The sequence below is a fragment of the Macaca nemestrina genome, chromosome X (assembly GCF_043159975.1).
Source record: "Macaca nemestrina isolate mMacNem1 chromosome X, mMacNem.hap1, whole genome shotgun sequence".
Taxonomy (NCBI): Eukaryota; Metazoa; Chordata; class Mammalia; order Primates; family Cercopithecidae; genus Macaca; species Macaca nemestrina.
The window spans coordinates 12,162,892-12,186,427 of NC_092145.1; the positions used below are offsets into that span (position 1 = coordinate 12,162,892).

At 37.3% G+C, this 23,536-nt stretch overlaps 1 long non-coding RNA gene across 1 annotated transcript in view; it reads right to left on the reverse strand.

Annotated features, from left to right (window-relative positions):
• Positions 1–281: 281 nt before the first annotated feature.
• LOC139360761 (uncharacterized) overlaps positions 282–23,536 on the reverse strand; it is a 209,948-nt gene continuing 186,693 nt past the window's right edge. The window contains exons 2-3 of the long non-coding RNA XR_011618226.1: positions 1,376–1,684; positions 282–393 (exon numbers count right to left, since the gene is read on the reverse strand). This is a non-coding gene — a long non-coding RNA (uncharacterized lncRNA). The remainder of the gene's footprint in view (positions 394–1,375; positions 1,685–23,536) is intronic.

The window sequence follows — 23,536 nt, forward strand, 5'->3', positions numbered from 1 at the left end:
AGAGATCTCCAGTGCAGAAGTTAAGATCCTTGAGTTCTAATTTAGATACAGTTACTATCAAGCTGTGTGACTTTGGAGAACTTACTTAACCCCTCTGGACATCAGTTTTCTTGATTATGATATAAGGATATTGAATTGGATGTTCTCTATAAGCTTATCAAACTAGTGATTTCTATGGGAGAAAGTGAAATCACTTAAAATTGGTGCACTACAACAACAGGAAGTCATTCAGCATGACAGTTTGAGGCCACAGAGGGCTAGAAACATGACAGCAAATATTTTCACAGATTTATTTTAAAACAAACTGGAAATAATTGTTGAACAGGACATTATAGTGTTAGGTGTATTCTACAGTTTCAGCTGACAAAGCCCTTATAATAAGAGCAAATGTATCTAGAAAGAAAAAACATAAAAGCAGAATTAGTTGAAAAATACTTATTTTAAGTTGATTAGGCACAAAAATACCACTGCAATCCAATCTGGATTTAGTTTACAAAAATAATTGTAATGTGATTCAATCTAAAGTGGTGGTTCCTGCTGGACAAAGCCAAAGGTTAAAAAAAAAATTGATACAACTTTAAAATAGGTCAAGAACTATGAAATGTATTGTTCTCATCTTAGACTGTGAAAGTGTGAAAAATGAATCGGAACGTAAATACAGAAAATGCATACATTATTTGAAGGAGAGACTCAGCTGAGAAACATGAGATGTAGATTGAGAATGTAGCTCATCTTTGAGATTTAAATACTCACAAATTTCCACTAGTTGGGAATAATAGAATGGAGGAGCATTTAATACGAAGAGTCCTTTTAGAAAAATAAATACTTAAACAGTGCTACAGAATGACTTCCATTCAGCATAGACGTATATAATATTTCATCAGTTTGCTTCCCTTCATAGATGGATCATCTTTTTGCTAGGTGAGATTGGTTAGGGAGGGAGAAACCTAATTCATTCAAAATGTCACTGGCCATGTGAAAGACTTTCATACATTTATTCTGTCAGAGAAAACTGCTGGTAAATAAAAGATAGGGAGTAAGTTGAGTAAAAACATGAAAAAAAAGCATAATAAAACAAGTTTGTAATTTATAATTGTATACAAATTAAAAGATGTTATTAAAAAAAGACCTTCATAGATCCCTTTGATAAGAAGATCCACCCTAATTTCAGGAAACAAAACATTGTGAATCTCAAAAATAAAGTGACTGATTCACTTGTTTTCCTCTCTGCCCAAGCTCATAGATTCTATTCAATGTTTTCATTTTATTGAATTATTTCTGATGAGATCTGGGTCACTCTTGACACTCGGGATGTAATTAAGCCTGAACTCACTGTAGTCTAAATAATATTTATCTTTGAACCACATTATTTTACCTTTAAATAATTTTTATCACCATTTGTAGCCACCATCTTTGATGCTTTATGGTAGATGGGAATTGAAAACCTTGCTCTGCCACTGAATAGTTTGATGACCTTGGAAGATCACTTTCTTAGGTCCTCAATTCCCTCAAGTATAAAATGAAGATTCATAAGATCCCATTCAGATGCACAGCTCAGTGGATTTTATCTCCTCTCATGTGGATCAGCTGTAGGCTTTGTTCTGTGTATTTACACTTCTGTAATCTTTTGGAGGATCCAGTATGGATTTACTCATGAGCAACATCCCAAAAGAAGCATGGTGTTCTAAATGAAAAAAAAAAAAAAATCCAGCTATTCAAATTATCCACTATTTAATCATTTTCTCATTTAATAAACATTTACTGAGACCCTACTAATTGTCACTGAGATAGTGGGTTTCAAGTGTAATGTAGGAACAAATAAGAAAATAAACAATTATAATAAAATATGACAAAGGCATGATAGGGATACAGATCCTGAAGAACAGGTACTGCAGGAGCATAGAAATGAAGAAGCCAGATGATTTGCAAGTTTTCTAATTAAATAAAATTTAAGGCTTTTAAAAAAATAACCTATATCAATAATATGTAAATTTCCATTTTAAAAAATCCACAACCAAATGGATGAAGGGTAACTTTCATAGATTTGTTTAAATGGAAGATTACATACACACACACACACAAAAATGCACACATTAATGTGGTAAGGCTACTGTGAATATACAGCAAGCTAACTGGAATCAATATATCATATGTCTTTGAAAGTATCAACCATAAACAAACCAGAATGCACTAACCAGAAGCAATGACAAGAGGAGAGGAAAGAGAGCATGGCTGCACTGTCTCAGAACCACACTGACTATGCCCTTTGAAAGGTATACTGATAATTCATTAAAACCACAAAGAGAATCTTACATTACGTTTGCTGGATTTGACTACCTTGCCTCATGATATGACTAATTACCTGTCAAATTCAAATCTAAAATTATAAAAGAAAAATTACAGGGTACCTCTAAAGAAAAAATGTGGGGAAATTTCCACAGATCTTCCCCCCACTCTCATTTGAATAACTAATAAACAAACACATTTGTAGATCAAGTTAAAGAAAGGAATGAGAACTGAATCTTTCAACAGTTTCTACAGAAGTGAGTGGAATGGAAAACTGAGATAATTAATTAAACAATCTGGGAATAGAGACCTAGAAAGGCAGAATGAGCTTGGGTCTAGGTCACCTGGATGAGTGATCTATGTAATTACACTGTTTGAACAAATGCTCAGTTTTCTATTTCACTCTCCAGTTAATTTTGCAGTCCAAAAATACAACCAAGACAGGGTCCTTATCACAAAAGTAAAGTGTTATATTAAAACAATTTATTCAGATGCTTTCAAGTCACAGTGACTATCGAGGACATCTTTAGACAAAAAAATACTTTGCTTCCTTTATTTTTGTTAAAACATAGTTGTACAGTGTAGCTGATTCCTCTGATTCTCCACATCACATCTGCTCAGCCCACATCTTATTTCACCTGCAGCTTCAGTGGATAATTTCATGTGAGCTCAGATTCACCTCATGCTGGCAGCATCTCCCCTCAAAAATTTGCCACAGTGTCTCTCTACTTTCTTCCCGGGGCCTTCTCCAATAGCACAGGAATAAGAACATTGTTTCCACATATCACAAATGGGAGATTATTAGCCTGAAGAGTAATTTTTAACCAATGAGGGAAAAGAGATGTTATATTGCCTCTGTTCATCAGGTGGAAAGTTCTGGCAGTCATTCTCTGCACTTTTCAGAAAGTCTCAACACAATTGAGCCCCTATTGCCCACAGCGAGGGTCTCAGTTATATACCTTAGATTGGCATATTTATTTTTCCACCTTCCTCTCTTCTCTCTGCTCCCTTACTCCTGCTCCTGGTGACTCCCAAATAAACTACCTGCACTTTGGTCTTTATCTTGGGTTCAGCATTCAGAAGAATTTAAACTAAGATGGTGTGATACATTGTTTTGCGTTCATCAGAATTTCTTCTTCCTGAGTTTAAATGAAAACAATGTTTCTCAGTCTCCTGGAAGTAATGGTAAGGTACCTGTGATAGATTTCTGACTAGTGGAATGTCAACAGAACTAACCTAAGCTGTTTTTATAAACCTCAAAGTATAAGGAGAACAAATTCAGCACTGAAGATCTCTCACCATTCCTGTAGCACCCTGCTTTTCTCAACACTAGCTCGAGCACTTAGTATACACTACAAAATTGTTGCTTTATTTATCTTTCCCCTTACGCAAACATCACTAGATTGTTAGATTTTCACACAGAGCCTGTCACAGAGGAAACTTAGTAAATGTTTTTGAATCCATAAATAAATAAAGCCTAATTTCTGAGCAAAAGCTCACCCAAAATCTTAAGTCACTAAGAAGTTGCAAAAAATTAAATCCCCTTACTTTACCCTACATCCATTCTCTTGAGTATTTAGCCTTTCTCTATGAGCCTTTCTTATCAACAAATATTTTTGCTCAAATATTTTTCCAAAACAAAACCAAACAAAAACCTTCCTGGATTCTTTTTTATAGCATCCAGGTTACAGGTTATCCTTCTTATTCAATTTCACAGCCAGATGTCTTTAATGAGCTGTCTAAATTCAACATCTATGCCTCCTCACTTCCTACTCACTCTTCAACTTACTTCATTTTGGCTTCTGTCTGCACAAGTCTGTTGAAACTCATAAATGTCACTGAAGAATTCTATGACTCTAAAGCAAAAGAATATTGTACAATCTTCGTCTTACTTGACTTCTTAGCAGCAGCCTTCACAGTTGGCTATTCCCTTCTCCTCAAAACAGTGTTTTAACTTGATTCCTGTGATATCGCACTCATTGAAATTTCTTCCTCTCTAATTGCCTTTTCTCAGTCTGTTTTGGGGGCTCATGTTCCTCTCTATGATCCTTGAAATAAGTATTTCTCTAGGCTCTTTCATTTTCTCTTGGTGCACTAGTATTATGTGGCCTCACCTGTCATTTGTGCACTAATTATTCCCAAATTCATAACCATATTTCTGATTTCTCTACCCATTTACAGATATGTATTAGCTTTCCATCTGCTGGATATATATAATATATATTATATATTGCATATAATATATTTATATTATATATTATATATTACATAATATATATATTATATATTATATATTACATAATATATATATACACACAACCCAATACCAAATAGATAAACAAATAACCTTGTCTAAAAATAAGCAAAGAACCCTAATAGATATTTTTCCAAAAAGACATGCATGTGACCAATAGGTATATGAAAAGATGCTCAACACCACTAATCATCATGGAAATGAAAATCCAAACCACCTCACACCTGTAAGGAGGACTGTATGAAAAATACAAGAGGTAAAAAATGTTTGTGAGGGTATAAAGGGAACTTTTGCACACTGTTGGTGGGAATGCAAATTGGCATAGCTATTACAGAAACAGTATGACGATTCCTCAAAAAATTAAAAATACAACTACCATATTATCTAGAAATCGCACTTCTGGGTATATATCTGAAAGAAAGGAAATCAGTATATTGAAGAGATATCTGCATTCTCGTGTTTATTGTAGCATTATTCACAGTAGCCAAGATAGAAAAACAAACTGAATGTCCATCCATGGATAAATGGACAGAGAAAATGTGGTATATCTGCACAGTGAAATATGACTCAGCTATGAAAAAGAATGAAATCCTGCCTTTTGCACCAACATGGATGAATCTTGAGAGCATTATTGTAAGTGAAATAAATCAGATAAAGAATGCCAAACACTATGTGACCTTATATGTCGAAACTAAAAACATCAAACTCATGAAAACAGAGAGTAGGATGGTGGTTTGCAGGGTCTATGGGTCAGGGGAACAAGAAGAAAGTTTGGTCAACATGTACAAACTTTCAATTGTGAGATGAATGAGTTCTGGGGGTCTAATTTATAGGATGGTTACTAAAGTCAATAATACTGCATTATGTACTTGAGATTTGCCTAGAGAGTCGACACTAAATGTTTTCACGACACACACACACACACATACACACACACACAATGGTAAGTATGTGAGATGATGGATGTGTTAGCTAACTTGATTGTGGTAATCATTTCACAATATATACATATATAATCATCATAGTTTATGTCTTAAAGAGATACCAATTTTGTCAACCACTGCTCAGTAAAGCTAGCAAAAAATTTTATCTTCAACACACAAAATGACCTACATAATTTCTTGAGAACTGATGAATAATCTGGTCTTTCAAAATATCTTTTTAAAGACAATCACATCATCCCATTTTTAAAAAGTCTGTTGGTTCAAATAAATACAAGTTTTAAGAAACCAAATATATTTCAGCTACCTTAAGGATATGAGATCAGCCAGCTAGAAAAAAGAAAAATGATAAGTTAATTCTGTCAAACAACTTGAGAGTTTTTTGTTTTGTTTTAACAAAATATGCTAATTTGTTCAAATAAACCAGTTATGTTGGTACTGTCTAGCACAATGTATTTACTAGATGTCTAGTTATTTTTTATTATTTTCCAATGCTTCCAAAGTTTTGCCTTGCTTGCATGTAATCAATACATTATAAAGGTATTTCTTATTAAAGTCGCTTAAGCCTTAATTATTTAATTTTTATAATAATTTAATACATCGTGGACTTAACTCTCCTTTTAGACTCTATATGAAGAAAATGCAATCTTATTTATAATGTTAAAGAAAAATGTTAAGTCATAGTAAACTGCTTAGAGAAACAAATGCTTCCAAGGACTTTTGCAAAATCAACTTGAATACAATGAGTCAATTACAAATTATTATTATCTATTAATTAAATTGAAACTCATTAAATGTTCTATTAAATTATGCTTTCCTGATTATTATTTAAATTAATTAAAGCAAAAAATTCATATAAACAAATTGTAAATACTGAAGACTTTTCACCGATTTAGACTGGCTATCTCTCTAATGAGTCTGATTTAACAATGCTTTATTGTGTCTGAAAAAATACTTTGAAAAAGTAATGCACTCTCTATTGAATCTGTGCACTACAGATTTTTATCTTCAGAACAGTTGGATTTTCTGTATATAGGTATGGGTATACATTTATTTCTATGGAAATACTCAGGCATTTCTACTTAACCTATTTTCAATTTAGTCTGCATCATATATACTAGAGAGACAAACATTTGACCTCTTGTTCATAGGACCATTTTTATTAATAAGAAGTAACTGATTTAAATGAAATTTTCCCTTTTCTTCAGGTAACTCGCAAACATATTTCTCCTTCACAGTTAAATAAAAGAGACAATGAATGTGCCCTGGACACTTAAAAGTATTTGGTTATTCGAAAGTAAGGTGACACTCTTAAAATTTAGAAGACTCTTTCTCTATACTAAGACTTTCATTCTAATAGGTTCGGATCTGATAACATTTGTACATGGATTCACATGAAAATCATTATTAAATATCAACTATATTGAGTAGTTTTGAACATTGTCTACAAGTCACATCTGCATAGTCTGTGGATTGTAGACTTTCTGCCAATAGTTGCTATTTAATTTGACCTTGGAAGAGTTCCGGCACATTAAGCATGACATTTATTTAAGTGTTAAATTTATACTATGCTTTTCTGATCAAAAGTTCAAGGAACCAAGTGCAGTGGCATGATTTGCCATTATAAAACTAGTCTCATTAAAATTGTGATAACATGATACACATTTTTTTTTTCTTCTGTAGTGTCTTTGTCTGGCTTTGGTGTCATGGCAATGCCAGCCTCCTAAAATGAGTTGCAAAAATTATCTCTACTTCGATTTTTGGGGAAGAGTTTGAGAATAATTGATGTTCTTCTTTAAATGGTTGGTAGAATCCAGCAATGAAGCTGTGTAATCCTGTGCTTCTTTAATAGGAGGTTTTTATTGCTGATTCAATCTCCTTACTCATTATTTGTTTAATCAGTTTTTTAATTTCTTCATAATTCAGTCTTTGTAGTGTTATGGGTCTAGGAATTTATCAGTTTCTTCAAGGTTATTCAATTTGTTGGTATATAACTGTTAATATTAGTTTCTTATGATCCTTTGTATTTCAGTGGCATCAGTTGTAATGTCTCCACTTACATTTCTAATCATGTTTATTTTTATAGTCTCTGTTTCTCCTAGTCTAGCTGAAGGTTTATACAAACCTTTATCTTTTATCTTTTTATCTTTTCCAAAAAAGTAACAGTTTTGTCGGTTTTTTCTATTGTTTTTCTAGTCTCTACTGTCTCCTCTGATCTTTGTAAATTGCTTCCTTCTGCTAACACTTGGCTTAATTTATTCTCTTTTTCCAACTCTTTGAGGTGTAACATTAGATTATTTATGATCTTTATTTTTTGATACAGGCTTTTATCACTGTAAATTTTCCTCTTAGGATAGCTTTTGCTGTATCCCATAGTTATGGCGCAATGTGTTTCCGTTTTCATGTTTCACAGAATTTTTTAGTTTCCATTTTCATTTTGTCTATGACCTATTGATTGTTTAGGAACATGTCGTTCAATTTCCCATATTTGTCTGTTTTCCAAGATTTCCCCTGGTTTTGATTTCTAGTTTCATTTCATTGTGATCTGAAAAGATACTTGATGTGATTTCCATCTTTAAATTTTTAAATATTTATTTTGTTGCCTAACATGTAATCTACCCTGGAGAATGTCCAATGAGCACTTCAGAATAATATGTATTCTGCTACTGTTGGATGGAATGTTCTATATGTGTCTGTTGGGTCCATTTTGTCTAACATATAACTCAAGACAAATGTTTAATTATTACTTTTCTGTCTAGATTATCTAAAAGTGGGGTATTGTAGTCTCCTACCATTATAGTATTGCAGGCTATCTCTCCTTTCTGATCATTTAATAACTGCTATATGTATTTAGGTGATCCAATATTCGATGTAGATATACTTAAAATTGCTATGTATTCTTGATGAATTAGCCTCTTTATCATTACATAATGACCCTCTTTGTCTCTTTCTATAGTTTTCAACTTAAAGTTTATTTTGTCTGATGCAAACATAGTGACTCCTGCTCTTTTCTGGTTTCTATTTGCATGGAATATATCTATCCCTTTAATTTCAGTCTATGTGTGTTCTACTGCAAAAGTGAATAAGCAGAATATGGTTGGATCTTGTTTTTCAAAAAATTCAGGCACTCTTATGTCTTTTTTTTTTTTTTTTTTACCTTTTGTAAAATGCCGAAGTCATTTTCTCTTTTATTTTATTCTTTTTTTAAATTTTATTTTATTTTATGTTAAGTTCTGGGTTCATGTGGACAGCATGCAGGTTACACAGGTAAACCTGTGTCATGGTGGTTTGCTCCACCTATCAGCCCATCACCTAGGTATTAAGACCCACAAGCGTTAGCTATTTATCTTGATGATCTCCCTCCTACCACCCCCGCAACAGGCCCCACTGGGTGTTGTTTCCCTTCCCGTGTCCATGTGTTCTCAGTTCAGCTTCCACTTATGGATGAGAACATGCAGTGTTTGGTTTGCTGTTCCTGTGTTAGTTTGCTGAGGATGATGGCTTCCAGCTCCATCCATGCCTCTGCAAAGGACGTGATATTATTCCTTTTTATGGCTGCATAGTATTCCATGGTGTATATGTACCACATTTTCTTTATCCAGTCTATCATTCATGGGAATTTGTGTTTATTCCATGTCTTTTCTATTGTGGATAATGCTGCAATGAACATACATGTGCATGTATCTTTAGAATAGAATGACTTATATTTCTTTAGGTGTATACCAGTAGTGGGATTGCTGAGTCAAATGGTATTTCTGGTCCTATGTCTTTTTGTAGGCAAATTCAATTCATTTACATTCAAGGTAATTATTTTTAGGTGAGGACTTGCTACAGAAATTTTATAATTTGTTTTCTGATTGTTTTGTAAGTCACTTATTTCTTTCTTCCTCTCTTGCTCTCTTCCCTGTGGCTTAATAAATTTTTGTATTCTCTGAATACTTTCTTTTTATATTTTGTGCAACCACTATAGGTTTTTCCTTTGTGGTTACCATAAGGCTTACCTAAAATATATTTTTAACTTTTATGTTAAGTTCAGGGCTACATGTTCAGGTTTGTTACATAGATAGACTTGTGTCATGGGGTTTGTTGTTCAGGTTATTTTATCACTGGTTTTAAGCCTAGTACCCTTTAGTTATATTTCCTGATCCTCTCCCTCCTCCTACCCTCCACCCTACGAAAGACCCTGTGTGTATTGTTGCACTCTATGTGTTCATGTTTTTATAACAGTCCACTTTAAGCTGATAATAACTTTCCTTTAATTGTATACAAAACTTCACATTTTCACTACCTCCCTAACCTTTTATAATATGATGTCAACATTTACACTTACTTTTGTAATTTGTATCTCTTAACAATTTATTGTCGCTATAGTAGTTACTTTTAGGTTTTTCTTTTAATCCTCCTAGTAGGGATAAAATTACTTTTCACACTATACTTATAGAATTAGAGAATTTTGAGTGTGACTATGTATTACATCATTGAATTTTTTTCAAACGTTTTTGTTACTAATTAGCAGTCTTTCATTTAGATTAAATGACTCCCTTTAGCAATTTTAATAAAGGGGGGCTACTGGTGGCAAACTTTCTTCACTTTTGTTTGTCCTGGAAAGTTTTAATTTTATCCTCATTTCTGAATGACAGCTGTGTCTGTAAAATATTCTTGGTGGGCTGTTCCTTCTTTTGTTCCCTTCAGCACTTTGGATATATCACTCTATTAACTCCTGGCCTGCAGGTTTTTTGCCGATAAATTCCCTGAAAGTTTTATTGTGGTTACTTTAAAAGTGATATGTTATTTATCTGTTGCTATTTTCAGTGTTTTTCACCTTTGATTTTTGATAATTTGATTATAATGCCACTTGGTGCATCTTTTGGGTTAAATTTGATTGGTGGCATCTGAGCTTCCTGTATTCGGATGCTGTCGTCGGTCCCTAGATTTGGGAAATTTTCAGCCATTATACACTGAAATATCCTTTTTAGGCCTTTTCTTCTTCAATACCTCTTATTATGCAAAAGGTAAGTTCAATTGATAGTGTCTCATAATTCCCACAGGCTTTCTTCATTATTATATTGTGTTGCTCCTCTGATTGAATAATTTCAGAAGTTCTGTTTTCAAGCTCATTGATTCTTCTGTTTGATCAAGTCTGCTCTTCAAGCTTTCTATTGATATTTTTTTAGTTCAGCGATTGTGTTCGTTATCGTTAGGATTTCTATTTGTATTTTTAATTGTTTCTAATACGTTGCCAAACTTTTCATTTTGTTCATGAATTGTTTTCCAAATTTTATTTAGTTTTCTACCATTACTTTTTATAGTTCCATGAACTTCCTTAATATTATTTTGAATTCTTTGTTGGTCATCTAATAAATCTTCATTGCTTCTGGGTCCATTATTAGAGCTTTATTAATTTGTTTTGGTGGTGTTATATTTCCCTGATTTTTCTTTATTGTTGTGTCCTTATGTTGAAGCATGCACATTTGAGAAAACGGCTGACTCCTCCAGCCTTTGCAGGTGTTCCTTGGTGGTGATAGATCTTTACTATTTAGTCTATCCTAGGTTTCTGTATAAGTTGACAGTAATGCCAAACAGGCAGACCTTGGTGTCAGATTCTCTAGATGGGCTGGACCACCTCCTATGGTCTGAGGTTGAATGGTAATGCTGGCTGTATTCCATGGTCTGGTGAAATCAATGGCCGAACTCTGCCATCAGGTGATATTATTGCCAGTGATCTATAATTTTCTCTGAGCAGGTAAGGTTGAAGGCCGTCATCCCTGGCTCAGTGGTACTGTTGTTTAGAATCTGTAGCTGAGTAGGTATGTGTTGTGGACTTCAAGACTGGTTGAAGTCTTTGGGGTTACTACTCAGCCACATGGGTTGGGAAAACCCAGAGGCTCTGATCCGTGGATATGTTAGACTTGGGCTTGCCTCCTGGCCTAGGGTAGGCTTCAGCATAGCACTGAAATTTGGTGAAGTCACCACTCTGTGTAATTGGGGTTGAGTGAAGCCAGATGCTTTCTCTATGGGTAATTTCTGGCGTTCAGTTGCTTCCCAGTCAGAAAAAGACTGAATGTAAGCATTGGAACTTGGTTGGATTACCTATTCACTGCTAAGATTGAGCATGATCTCATGCTCACCCCACACGTAATCACTGACCTGCAATTCCTTTCTAACCTGGGGAAGAATTAATGTGAGCCCCAGAGCTTAGATTATCTCTTCACTACTAGGGTTGAGTGGGGTCCACATGCTCCCTCTATGGGTAATCACTAATGTACAGTTGCCTGTCAACCTGAGGAATACTTAACAAGAGCACCTAGGTTGTGTGGGGAAGCTTGCTAGGGATTCAAACCTGTAAGATCAATGGACCACATTTCCAGCAGTGTGATGCTGTTGGATAGCTTCTCTAGTGTGGTGCTTTTCTTGGCCAGAAGGCATAGCAATCATCTGGATCCACACACTGGTAACTGTGTGTCTCACCGGCATTCTTTATTTCTAACTGAAATAACTGATCTAGTGCTGCTAGTACGCCTAATGTTCCCTGTGGGTTGAGACATGAGTGACCCTCCTTTGAAGGGGCTCAGCGTGGTAGTGAAGCTTCATGGGCGCCTCCAACTCACTTTTCCCACTGTAGAAACCATAGGACCAGGCACTTTCTTTTTGTGTGGTGCTGCGCTAGCTAGGAAGAAGGGAAGTGTGATCAAAAAGAACCATTTGTCTTATAATTTCATTGTGGCTTTTCTTGGTTTTGCATCCAAGTGTCTCAGTCTCATTGCCACATTCTGGGATATTTGGGATGGGATTCTTGCCTGTGGGTAGTTGACAGTTGAATTTCTGTGCTGGGGAGTAAAGCACAAGAACTCCTATTCTTCCAATTTGCTGACATTACTGATCTTGTTTTGCCTTTTCTTTAATTTTATATACATTGAATAATACATGATGTAGTCTTTTTTAACTTCTTTCATGTAGCATAATTTTTATAAGATAAATTTATGTTGTTGAGTTCACAAGTCGTTTATCACTTTCAATATAGAGTATTTTTGCATTGTATGAATATACCACATTTTTCTTATCCTTTCCCCAATTGATGAAAATGGCTTCTTCCAGTTTTTGGTGATTATGAATACATTTACTCTCACCATTCATATAGAGGTTTTTGTGTAAATACAAGTTTTAATTTTCTTTACCAGGGAGTGGAATTGCTATTGGGTCATGTGTTAAGACTATATTTAACTTTATGGGAAAATGCAAAACTGTGTTCTAAAGTGGTTGTCCATTCTGCATCCCCACAAGCAATCTATGAGAGATCTCTTCACTTTGCATCCATACCAGCATTTGTTATTGCCATGTCTTTTATTTGTAACCATTCTAGTACATATTAGTGATATATAATTGAGATTTTAATTTGCATTTCCTTAATTAGGTAGTAGTATTTTTTTTCCCAGAAATGTGTATTCCATTTCTTTTGTCAGGCTGTTGTTAATACGTGGTGTTGAGTCAATCTAGTCAGTAGTCGAGCTCAAAATGCTTGAAGTATTATTGTCCTGGTAATCCTGTTCCACCCTCAGCTTTTGGCAAGCCTCGTATGCCTGTGCAGCAGAGTGTTCTCACTCCACATGCTTGCATTTTCTCAGCAGTAGACTGCTTTTGCTTGTTACTCAGTAAGAGGCTTGTGCTGTTGGCAGAGGAGGTCCTCATTCTTCAATTGCATCCTCAGTTTTTTACACTGTGCACATGAGTCCCAGAGATGGCGATTTCATAGTGCCCCTGCCCTCTTTTCTGGTGACAGTCAATCTCTATCTTTCTGTCATATCAGTCAGTGTATTGGATGGAAAAAAGTTTTCTGCCCTTTTTCCGGTGGTAGCTTATCTCCTAGGACTGAGAAGGTTTTCTACTCTTTTCCCAAAGGCAGATGAAACTTGTACCTTTCTTCCAGAAATCATAGGACTTTGTCCTGGGGCAGTAGGATTTCCTCCCCTTCTTCCTATAGCAGATGGTTTATGATTGGGATGCGAACCAAGTCCAGGGAAGTAGGCAAGATTTTCTACCTGTCTCTCAGTGGCAACTTATCACCACCTATTTGCCTGCAACACAAATAAAGGGCACCCTGTTAGGTCTTGTTGCTTTCAACTTTTCATATGAGCAGCTAGTGAAGGCCCAGAAAAAAACATACTATGAGTGAGGACAGACTCTCATTTTGTCTGAGTCTTTCAAGTACTCTAGATTAATTAGTAACCCACAGTAGATTTTTAAGAATCCATTAAAATTCAAGTTGTTTTCTATTTACCTGCTTTATGTGGGCCGCCCCTTTCTCCCATGCTCTCTAAAAGGTAAAATAGTATATGTTCTTTGCCTCTCCTCAAAGACAAAGGGACTTGTCACTCTTTGGAATTTAGTTCATCTAGTTGCTTTGAAACCTTTGCAAACTGAGCAACTCAGAAATAGTTACGTTTTGTAAATTATCTGGTTTTTTATTAATGTTAGGATAGAAGCAACACGCTCTTGCAGCTTTCTACATCCTAAGTGGAAATGTAACTTCTTTCAATCCATGCTTTTTGTATTTGGTCACTCAGCTTACACTAGATTTCTTGGGACAGACCATGCTACTTTGCAGGTCACTGCTATGGCTACTGTTATGCTGGGCAAAAGACACTCTATAGCCATCTCAAGTCCTCAATATACTACTGGCGCTTGCTCCTAACTGAACATGTTAACTCTGAGAAGGTTATGAGAACTCTGATGTAAATAGGACTTAATATGGACCATGAAAGGAAGAAAGGCTGGGGATATACCGTCCAGAGGGTATATGTAATGAAAAATGATAAGCTTTCTTCTCACTTTTTCATCCTCTTTATATCTGAGACATGTCAGCATTGATCCAACTATGGCACAACCTTCTTCGGGCACTTCCAGCTGATGAGGAGCGCTCCTCTCTCCACATGGTCTTTTTCCATTTTATGGCTGTGTCTTCATCCAAAATAACTGGCAGTGTAACAACTCCTGTGAGGTAATTTGCATGTGTCCAGAAGGAAACATTGCCAGAGAATCGCCCTCTGGCAAAGCCTTGGGTTATACAAATTGTAGATTTATAACCTGCCAAATATCAACAGGCTTTAGCAGTGAGCTTGCAAAGATGGTGTTTTCCTATGATTTCCAGCCTGTGATTTGTACTAGTCCAAAAACCCATTCCACTTTGAATAAATCCTTCTCCTCTCCCAATTGAGCTGATACCTGATGATTCTCCAGTAATAAAGTGCATTCCTTTGTCTTCTATGAACACATAGATATGTCTAGAAAAACTGATGTTTTGGGCCTTATCAGTTGAAAACATCTCAATGTGAATGAGTATATCATGACCCTTCCTGAGATTCAGGTGAGATAGAAGAGGTGCAGAAGAAAACATTGGTGGGGAATGGGCAGACCTTATGAACATAGAATAAAGAAAGGAGAACAGAAAGAAGAAAATAAACTCATTGAATATGTATTTCCTGTATTTGTGCCCAACCTAGCTGGTCATAAATTACTATGAGGAAGAAATGTTCTAAGTAGACAAGTATCTTGTTAACAACAGAAATGATGAGTCAGTCATTACCTTGCCAAAGATGACAAGGTTTCTGTTTATCCCGTTGCTCTAAAAAGAACTCAAGAGAAGAACTTGATGTGAGGTACTAAGCAGACACCTTCTGCTCTCCACACCTCAGTTTCCTCATCTGAGAAATGATGACATTAAATTTGAATATTTCTCAGGACCCTTCCATATGTACTGTGATAAGTTTCTAATTTGTGGTGCTATTTCATTTTGGTGATATGAAAGTTATTACTGTGGATACATAATATGAGACTGACATTTTAGACTGCTTTTCTAGCTTTGCGTTTGCTAGTTAGAAAACCACATATCAGTGGCATTGATTAGGTATTTCATTGCTTTTCCTTCCGTGATTATTGATCATCTTCCAAGTAAAATTTATTTTAAAACACTAAGGCAATGGTCTTGGAAATGAAATAAAGATAAATTGTAATTCTTTATGAAAAAAGTGGGTTTTATTTCAGACCTGGTTTCTCATCATCTCTTTTGGCACATGCTACAAGGCACTGTGAAGAAAAACTACGCATAGCCTGAGTAAAGAAACATCTCATATTCTTTTTACACTCAACCTCCTTGCCAAGAATAAGAAAAACACATGTGATACAGATGGAATCCTGCACTTTCTATAATAATTTTAATTATAATATCTTAATAAACAGGTTGTATCAAGTCACAAATATGTCCTAAGTACATATTTACCATATAAATATATCGATCTGTCTACTTATCTAATCTTTTATTGACTTTCTTTACTTGCATGGTCACTATCAGGAATTTATTTGATGCAAAATTTACTATAAAATCAAGATCTGAGCTTCCAGTACTGGAGAGCCTTCAATTGGAGAGTTAGGAGCTATGCTAGGCATGTTGCAAACATTATCCCATGTAGTATCCAAAACAACCAAACGAGTTCATTATTATTGTACCCATGTGTCAAATAAGTTATCCAAAGTTCATATAGGTAGGTGAATAAAAAATGATTTGAAAATGGCTTTGTCTGATTCCAAGTTGAGTGTTTGTTCCCTGCTTCCTCTCAGTTTTAATTGGCAGTGTATTTCTGAATCTTTTAAATTTATTTTTTTTTCTGATAACAAAAGTAGTAAATAAGTGTGGTGGGCAGAATTCTAAAGGTGCCTTCCCTCCCCAAGATTCTCATCCACTGGTTATTCAATCAAACATGAATTGAAGTACTACTGTGATGGGATTCTACACATATAATTCAAGTTCCAAGTAAATTAACTTCAATAGATGGAGATTGTCTGAGTGGACCTGACCTGATCAGGTGAACCCTTTAAAAGCAGTGAATTTCTCTGGCTGGTCGTAGAAGTGGAAGAGAGAGAGAGATTTGAATCATGAGGGAGATTCAGTGTGAGAAATCCTGCTGCTCACTGTTGAGACAGGGCCTACGAGAAGGCCCATAACAAGGGACTGTGAGAAGCCTGTAGGAGAAGAGCCTGATACTTCAGCTGAGAAATGGGATTTCAACCCTATAACCATAACAAACGGATGTAATGTAAGTCACATCTGAGCAGAAGTTTTAAATGTTATTGTGTGGTTCAGATTAAGCTCATAGTTCATGCTCTTCCTTTTTAGCACAAGGATAGGAATGCCTAACACAGGGGCTGTTCCTTTAGCCAAGGACCCAGAATCAGAACATGTATGGAACAGAGTAAATCAGAAGTAAGGAAAACTAAGCAGAGTCACAGTAGCTACCAGTGCCCTGAAACTTATAACATGCAATGCAATTTAAAAGTAGATGTTTTTTGTAAGTCATTGAGGTTCTGGGGCTTTTATGGAGAAAAACTACAAGAACAATACACAGTTTTCATCCTGCTTTTTCAGTTAATATTTTGTAATATATCAGTTATCTACTGCCACTTAAAATATCAACACAAGCTTAGTTGATTGAAAGAATACATACTTACCATCACACAGTTTTTATGGATCAGGAGTTTGATAACAGCTTAACTGGATCCTGTCTTTCAGCATCTCACAAAGCTGCAGCCAAGATGTTGGCCAATGATGTGGTCTTATCTGAGGCTCAACCAGAGGAGAATTTCCTCTCAAGCTCCAGTTGTTGCTGGCAGCATTCCATTTTTTGCAGGCTATCAGACTGAGGGCCAGAATTTCTCAATGGCCATCTGCTGAAGATACCCTTCACTTTTTTGCCATGTGGCTTTCTCTATAGGAAAATCTCACAACATGCCAGTTTGCTTCATCAAATCCAGAAAGGGGATTTATGTCCTCTAGCAAGATTGGTGCTATGAACTATGTAGCATTATCACAGTAATGATATTCTGTCACATGTGCTGTATTTTATTGATTGTATGAAAGGCATAGTTACTGACCATACTCAAGGGGAAAGATTATACAAAGGTTTAAACTCCAGGAGGAAGGGATCATGAGGGACCTCCTTACAGCCTGTTCACCGCAGATAGAATTTCTCATGTTACTAAGCATTCTTCAAAAAGGATGCTTTCTGCATTTATTAAAATCTTCATGTATATTTTTCTTTATTTTGTGATTGCCATAAAATATGACAAATGGTTTTTCTAGGGTTCACAAAATACATAAATTTTAGTGTTTACACAATACCTCATATGAATGGATAATAATGTAATTAATCAGTGTATTGTTCAATAATTAGGTGGTTTACTACTTTTTACTATTAGAATTATCTTTCTGATAATTGTGTACATCAATTTTTTCCATATATTTACTTATTTTCTTTATATTGCTAGGTGACTACTAACTAAATCAAAGAATATTACTTCTTTTAATGTCCTTAATGAATACTGTCACAATAATTTCCAGAAATGTATAGAAATTTACAGTTTAAATGCCTATCAGTAATGCATTGTCTTACCATAACTCAGCATGTGTGTGTCTCTTCACTAACAATAGGATTCTATACCATAAAATTGCTAAAGATTCTGCCAAAGTCCTCTAGACCCAATAAATGACTTTGGTAAAGTTTCAGGTTACAAAAGCAATGTATAAAAATTAGCAGCATTTATTTTTTTCTTTCCTTTTTTTAAAAATTTTACTTTAAGTTTCGGGATACAGATGCAGAACATGCAGGTTTGTTACATAGATATACATGTGCCATGGTGTTGCTGCACCTACTGACCCGTCCTCTAAGTTCCCTCCCCTCACCCTCCACCCCCCAGCAGGCCCCAGTGTGTGTCCTTCCCCTCTCTGTGTCCACGTGTTCTCATTGTTCATCTCCCACTTATGAGTGAGAACACGCGGTGCTTGGTTTTCTGTTTCTGTGTTAGTTTGCTGAGAATGATCATTTTCAGATTCTGATTTTTTGAGATATGTTCCATCAATACCTAGTTTATTGAGAGTTTTTAGCATGAAGGGGTGTTGAATTTTATTGAAGGCCTTTTCTGCATCTATTGAGATCATCATGTGGTTTTTGTCATTGGTTCTGTTTATGTGATGGACTACGTTTATTGATTTGAGTATGTTGAACCAGCCTTGCATCCCAGGAATGAGGCTGACTTGATCGTGGTGGATAAGCTTTTTGATGTGCTGCTGGAATTGGTTGGCCAGTATTTTATTGAGAATTTTCACATCAATGTTCATCAGGGATATTGGCCTGAAATTTTCTTTTTTTAATTGTGTCTCTGCTAGGTTTTGGTAACAGGATGATGCTAGACTAATAAAATGTGTTAGGGAGAAGTCCCTCTTTTTCTGTTGTTAGGAATAGTTTCAGGAGAATGGTACCAGCTTCTCTTTGTATCTCAGGTAGAATTCGGCTGTGAATCTGTCTGGTCTTGGGCTTTTTTTGGTTGGTAGGCTATTAATTACTGCCTCAATTTCAGAACTTGTTATTGGTCTATTCAGGGATTTGAATTCTTCCTAGTTTCATCTTGGGAAGGTGTATGTGTCTAGGACTTTAACCATTTCTTCTAGATTTTCCAGTTTGTTTGCATAGAGGTGTTTATAGTATTCTCTGATGGTAGTTTGTATTTCTTTGGGATCAGTGGTGATATTCCCATTATCGTTTTTTATTGTGTCTATTTCATTCTTCTCTTTTCTTTATTAGTCTGGCTAGTGGTCTATTTATTCGGTTAATCTTATCAAAAAACCAGCTCCTGGATTCCTTGATTTTTTGAAGGGATTTTCATGTCTCTATCTCCTTCAATTCTGCTCTGATGTTAGTTAGTCCTTGTCTTCTGCTAGCTTTTGAATATGTTTGCTCTTGTTTCTCTAGTTCTTTTAATTGTGATATTAGGGTGTCAATTTTAGATCTTTCCTGCTTTCTCCTGTGGGCATTTAGTGCTGTAAATTTCCCTCTAAACACTGCTTTAGCTGTGTCTCCAGGATTCTGCTACATTGTGTCTTTGTTCTCATTGAAGAACTTAGGTTTCAGAAGAACTAAGGTTTCAAAGAACTTACTTATTTCTGCCTTAATTTCATTATTTACCCAATAATTATTTAGGAGCAGGTTGTTCAGTTTCCATGTAGTTGGGCGGTTTTGAGTGAGTTTCTTAATCCTGAGTTCTAATTTGATTGCACTGTGGTCTGAGAGACAGTTCGTTTTGATTTCTGTTCTTTTGCATTTGCTGAGGAATGTTTTACTTCCAATTATGTGGTCGATTTTAGAATAAGTGCCATGTGGTCCTGAGAAGAATGTACATTCTGTTGATTTGGGGTGGAGAGTTCTGTAGATGTCTATTAGATCTGCTTGGTCCAGAGCTGAGTTCAAGTCCTGAATATCCTTGTTAAATTTCTGTCTCATTGATCTAATATTGACAGTGGGGTGTTAAAGTCCCCCTCTATTATTGTGTGGGAGGCTAAGTCTCTTTGTAGGTCTCTAAGGACTTTCTTTATGAATCTGAGTGCTTCTGTATTGGGTGCATATATAATTAGGATAGTTAGTCCTTCTTGTTGCATTGATCCCTTTACCATTATGTAATGCCCTTCTTTGTCTTTTTTTTATCTTTGTTTGTTTATAGTCTGTGTTATCAGAGGCTAGGATTTCAATGAGAGGTGACAACATGCTAGCAGCCCTCGCTGTGGGAGCCTTCTCGGCCTCAGTGTCCACTCTGGCTCTGGCAGTGCTTGAGGAGCCCTTCAGCCCACCACGGCACTGTGGGAGCCCCTCTCTGAGCTGGCCGAGGCCAGAGCCGGCTCCCTCTGCTTGCGGGGAGGTGTGGAGGGAGAGGCATGGGAGGGAACCGAGGCCGCGCAAGGCGCTGTGGGGCCAGCCTGAGTTCTGGGCAGTCGTGGGCTCAGTAGGCCCCACAATTGGAGTGGCTGGCCGGCATCGCCGGCCCAGGCAGTGAGGGGTGTGCACCCTGGCCAGCAGCCCTGGAGGGTGTGCGGGATGCCCCAGCAGTGCCGACCTGCCTGCGCTGCGCTCGAATTCTTGCGGGGCCTCAGCTGCCTCCCCACAGGGCAGGGCTCGGGACCCGCAGCCCACCATGCCCGAGCCTCACCCCATGACGCAGTGGGCTTCTGCGTGACCCTAGCCTCCCTGACGAGCACCGCCACCTGCTCCATGGCACCCGGTCCCATCAACCGCCCAAGGACTGAGGAGTGCAGGTGCACTGCACGGGACTGGCAGGAAGCTCCGCCTGCACCCCAGTGCGGGATCCACTGGGTGAAGCCAGCTGGGATCCTGAGTCTAGTGGGGACTTGGAGAACCTTTATGTCTAGCTAAGAGATTGTAAATACACCAATCAGCACCCTGTGTCTAACTCATTTGTAAATACACCAATCAGTACCCTGTATCTAGCTAACCTAGTGGGGACTTGGAGAACTTTTCTGTCTAGCACTCTGTGTCTAGCTAAAGAATTGTAAATGTACCAATCAGCACTCTGTGTCTAGCTCAGGGTTTGTAAATACACCAATCAGCCCCCTGTGTCTAGCTCAAGGTTTGTAAATATACCAATCAGTACTCTGTATCTAGCTAACCTAGTGGGGAGTTGGAGGACTTTTCTGTCTAGCACTCTGTGTCTAGCTAAAGGATTATAAATACACCAATCAGCTCTCTGTGTCTAGCTCAGGGATTGTAAACACACCAATCAGCACTCTATCAAAATGGACCAATCAGCTCTCTGTAAAATGGACCAATCAGCTCTCCATAAAATGGACCAATCAGCAGGATGTGGGTGGGGTCAGATAAGGGAATAAAAGCAGGCTGCCTGAGCCAGCAGTGGCAATGCGCTCAAGTCCCCTTCCACACTGTGGAAGCTTTGTTCTTTTGCTCTTTACAATAAATCTTGTTGGTGCTCACTCTTTGGGTCCATGCAGCCTCTATGAGCTGTAACACCCACTGTGAAGGTCTGCAGCTTCACTCCTGAAGCCAGTGAGACCATGAACCCACCAGGAAGAAAGAACAACTCCAGATGCGCCACCTTTAAGAGCTGTAACACTCACTGCAAAGGCCTGCAGCTTCACTCCTGAAGTCAGTGAGACCATGAACCCATCAGAAGGAAGAAACTGTGGACACATCTGAACATCTGAAGTAACAAACTCCAGACACACAATCTTTAAGAACGGTAACACTCACCGCGAGGGTCCGCAGCTTCATTCTTGAAGTCAGCGAGACCAAGAACCCACCAATTCGGGACACAGCAACCCCTGTTTTTGGTTTTTTTTTTTTTTCTTTCCATTTGCTTTGTAAATATTCCTCCATCCCTTCATTTTGAGTCTGTGTGTCTTTGCACATGAGATGGGTCTCCTGAATAAAGCACACTGATGGGTCTTGATTCTTCATCCAGTTTTCCAGTCTGTGTCTTTTAACTGGTTCATTTAGCCCGTTTATATTTAAGGTTAATATTGTTACATGTGAATTTGATCTTGTCATTATGATGCTAGCTGATTATTTTGCCCATTAGTTGATGCAATTTCTTCATAGTCCTAATGGACTTTACAATTTGGTATGTTTTTGCAGTGGTTGGTACCAGTTTTTCCTTTCCATATTTAGTGCTTCCTTCAGGAGCTGTTGCAAGGCAGGCCTGGTGGTGACAAAATCTCACAGTCTTTGCTTATCTGTAAAGGATTTTATTTCTCCTTCACTTATGAAGCTTAGTTTGGCTGGATATGAAATTCTGGGATGAAAATTCTTTTCTTTAAGAATGTTGAATATTAGCCCCCACTCTCTCCTGGCTTGTAGGATTTCTGAAGGGAATAGTAGTCTGATGGGCTTACCTTTGTAGGTAACCCCATCTTTCTCTCTGGTGAATCTGATGATTATGTGTCTCAGGGTTGCTCTTCTCGAGGACTATCTTTGTGGTGTTCTCTATTTCCTGAATTTGAATGCTGGCCCATCTTGCTAGGTTGTGGAAGTTCTCCTGGATAATATCCTGAGAGTGTTTTCCAACTTGGTTTCATTCTCCCTGTCAATTTTAGGTACACCAATCAAATGTAGGTTTGGTCTTTTCACACAGTCCCATATTTCTTGGAGGCTTTGTTCATTCCTTTTCATTCTTTTTTCTCTAATCTTGTCTTCACACTTTATTTCATTAAGTTGATCTTCAATCTCTGATATGCTTTCTTCTGCTTGACCAATTTGGCTACTGATATTTGTGTATGCTTCACAAAGTTCCTGCACAGTGTTTTTCAGGTCCATCAGGTCATTTATGTTCTTCTCTAAACTGATTATTCTAGTTATCAATTTCTCTAACCTTTTTTCAATGTTCTTAGCTTTCTTGCATTGGGTTAGAACATGCTTTTTTAGCTTGGAGGACTTTATTATTACCCGTCTTCTGAAGCCTACTTCTGTCAATTCATCAAACTCATTCTTTGTCCAGTTTTTTCCCTTGCTGGGGAGGAGTTGTGATCCTTTGGAGGAGAAGAGGTGTTCTGGCTTTTGCAATTTTCAGCCTTTGTGTGCTGGTTTCTCCTCATCTTCATGGATTTATCTATTATTGGTCTTTGATGTTGGTGACCTTCAGATGGGGTTTTTGTGTGGATGTCCTTTTTGTTGATGTTGATGCTAATCCTTTGTTTGATAGTTTTCTTCTAACAGTCAGGACCCTGTGCTACAGGTCTGCTGGAGTTTGCTGGAAGTCCACTCCAGACCCTGTTTGCCTGGGTATCATCAGCAGAGGCTGCAGAACAGCAAAGATTGCTGCCTGTTCCTTCCTCTGAAAGCTTCATTCCAGAGGGGCACCCGCCAGATGCCTGCCGGAGCTCTTCTGTATGAAGTGTCTATAAATCACTGCTGGGAGGTGTCTCCCAGTCAGGAGGCACAGTGGTCAGGGACCCACTCGAGGAGGCAATCTGTCCCTTACCAGAGCTTGAGCATTGTGCTGGGAGATCCATTGCTCTCTTCAGATCCAGTAGGCAGGAACATTTAAGTCTGCTGTATCTGTGCCCACAGCCACCCCTTCCACCAAGTGCTCGGTCCCAGGGAGATGGAGTTTTATCTATAAGCCCCTGACTGGGGCTGCTGCCTTTCTTTCAGAGATGCCCTGCTCAGAAAGGAGGGATCTAAAGAGGCAATCAGGCTACAGCAGCTTT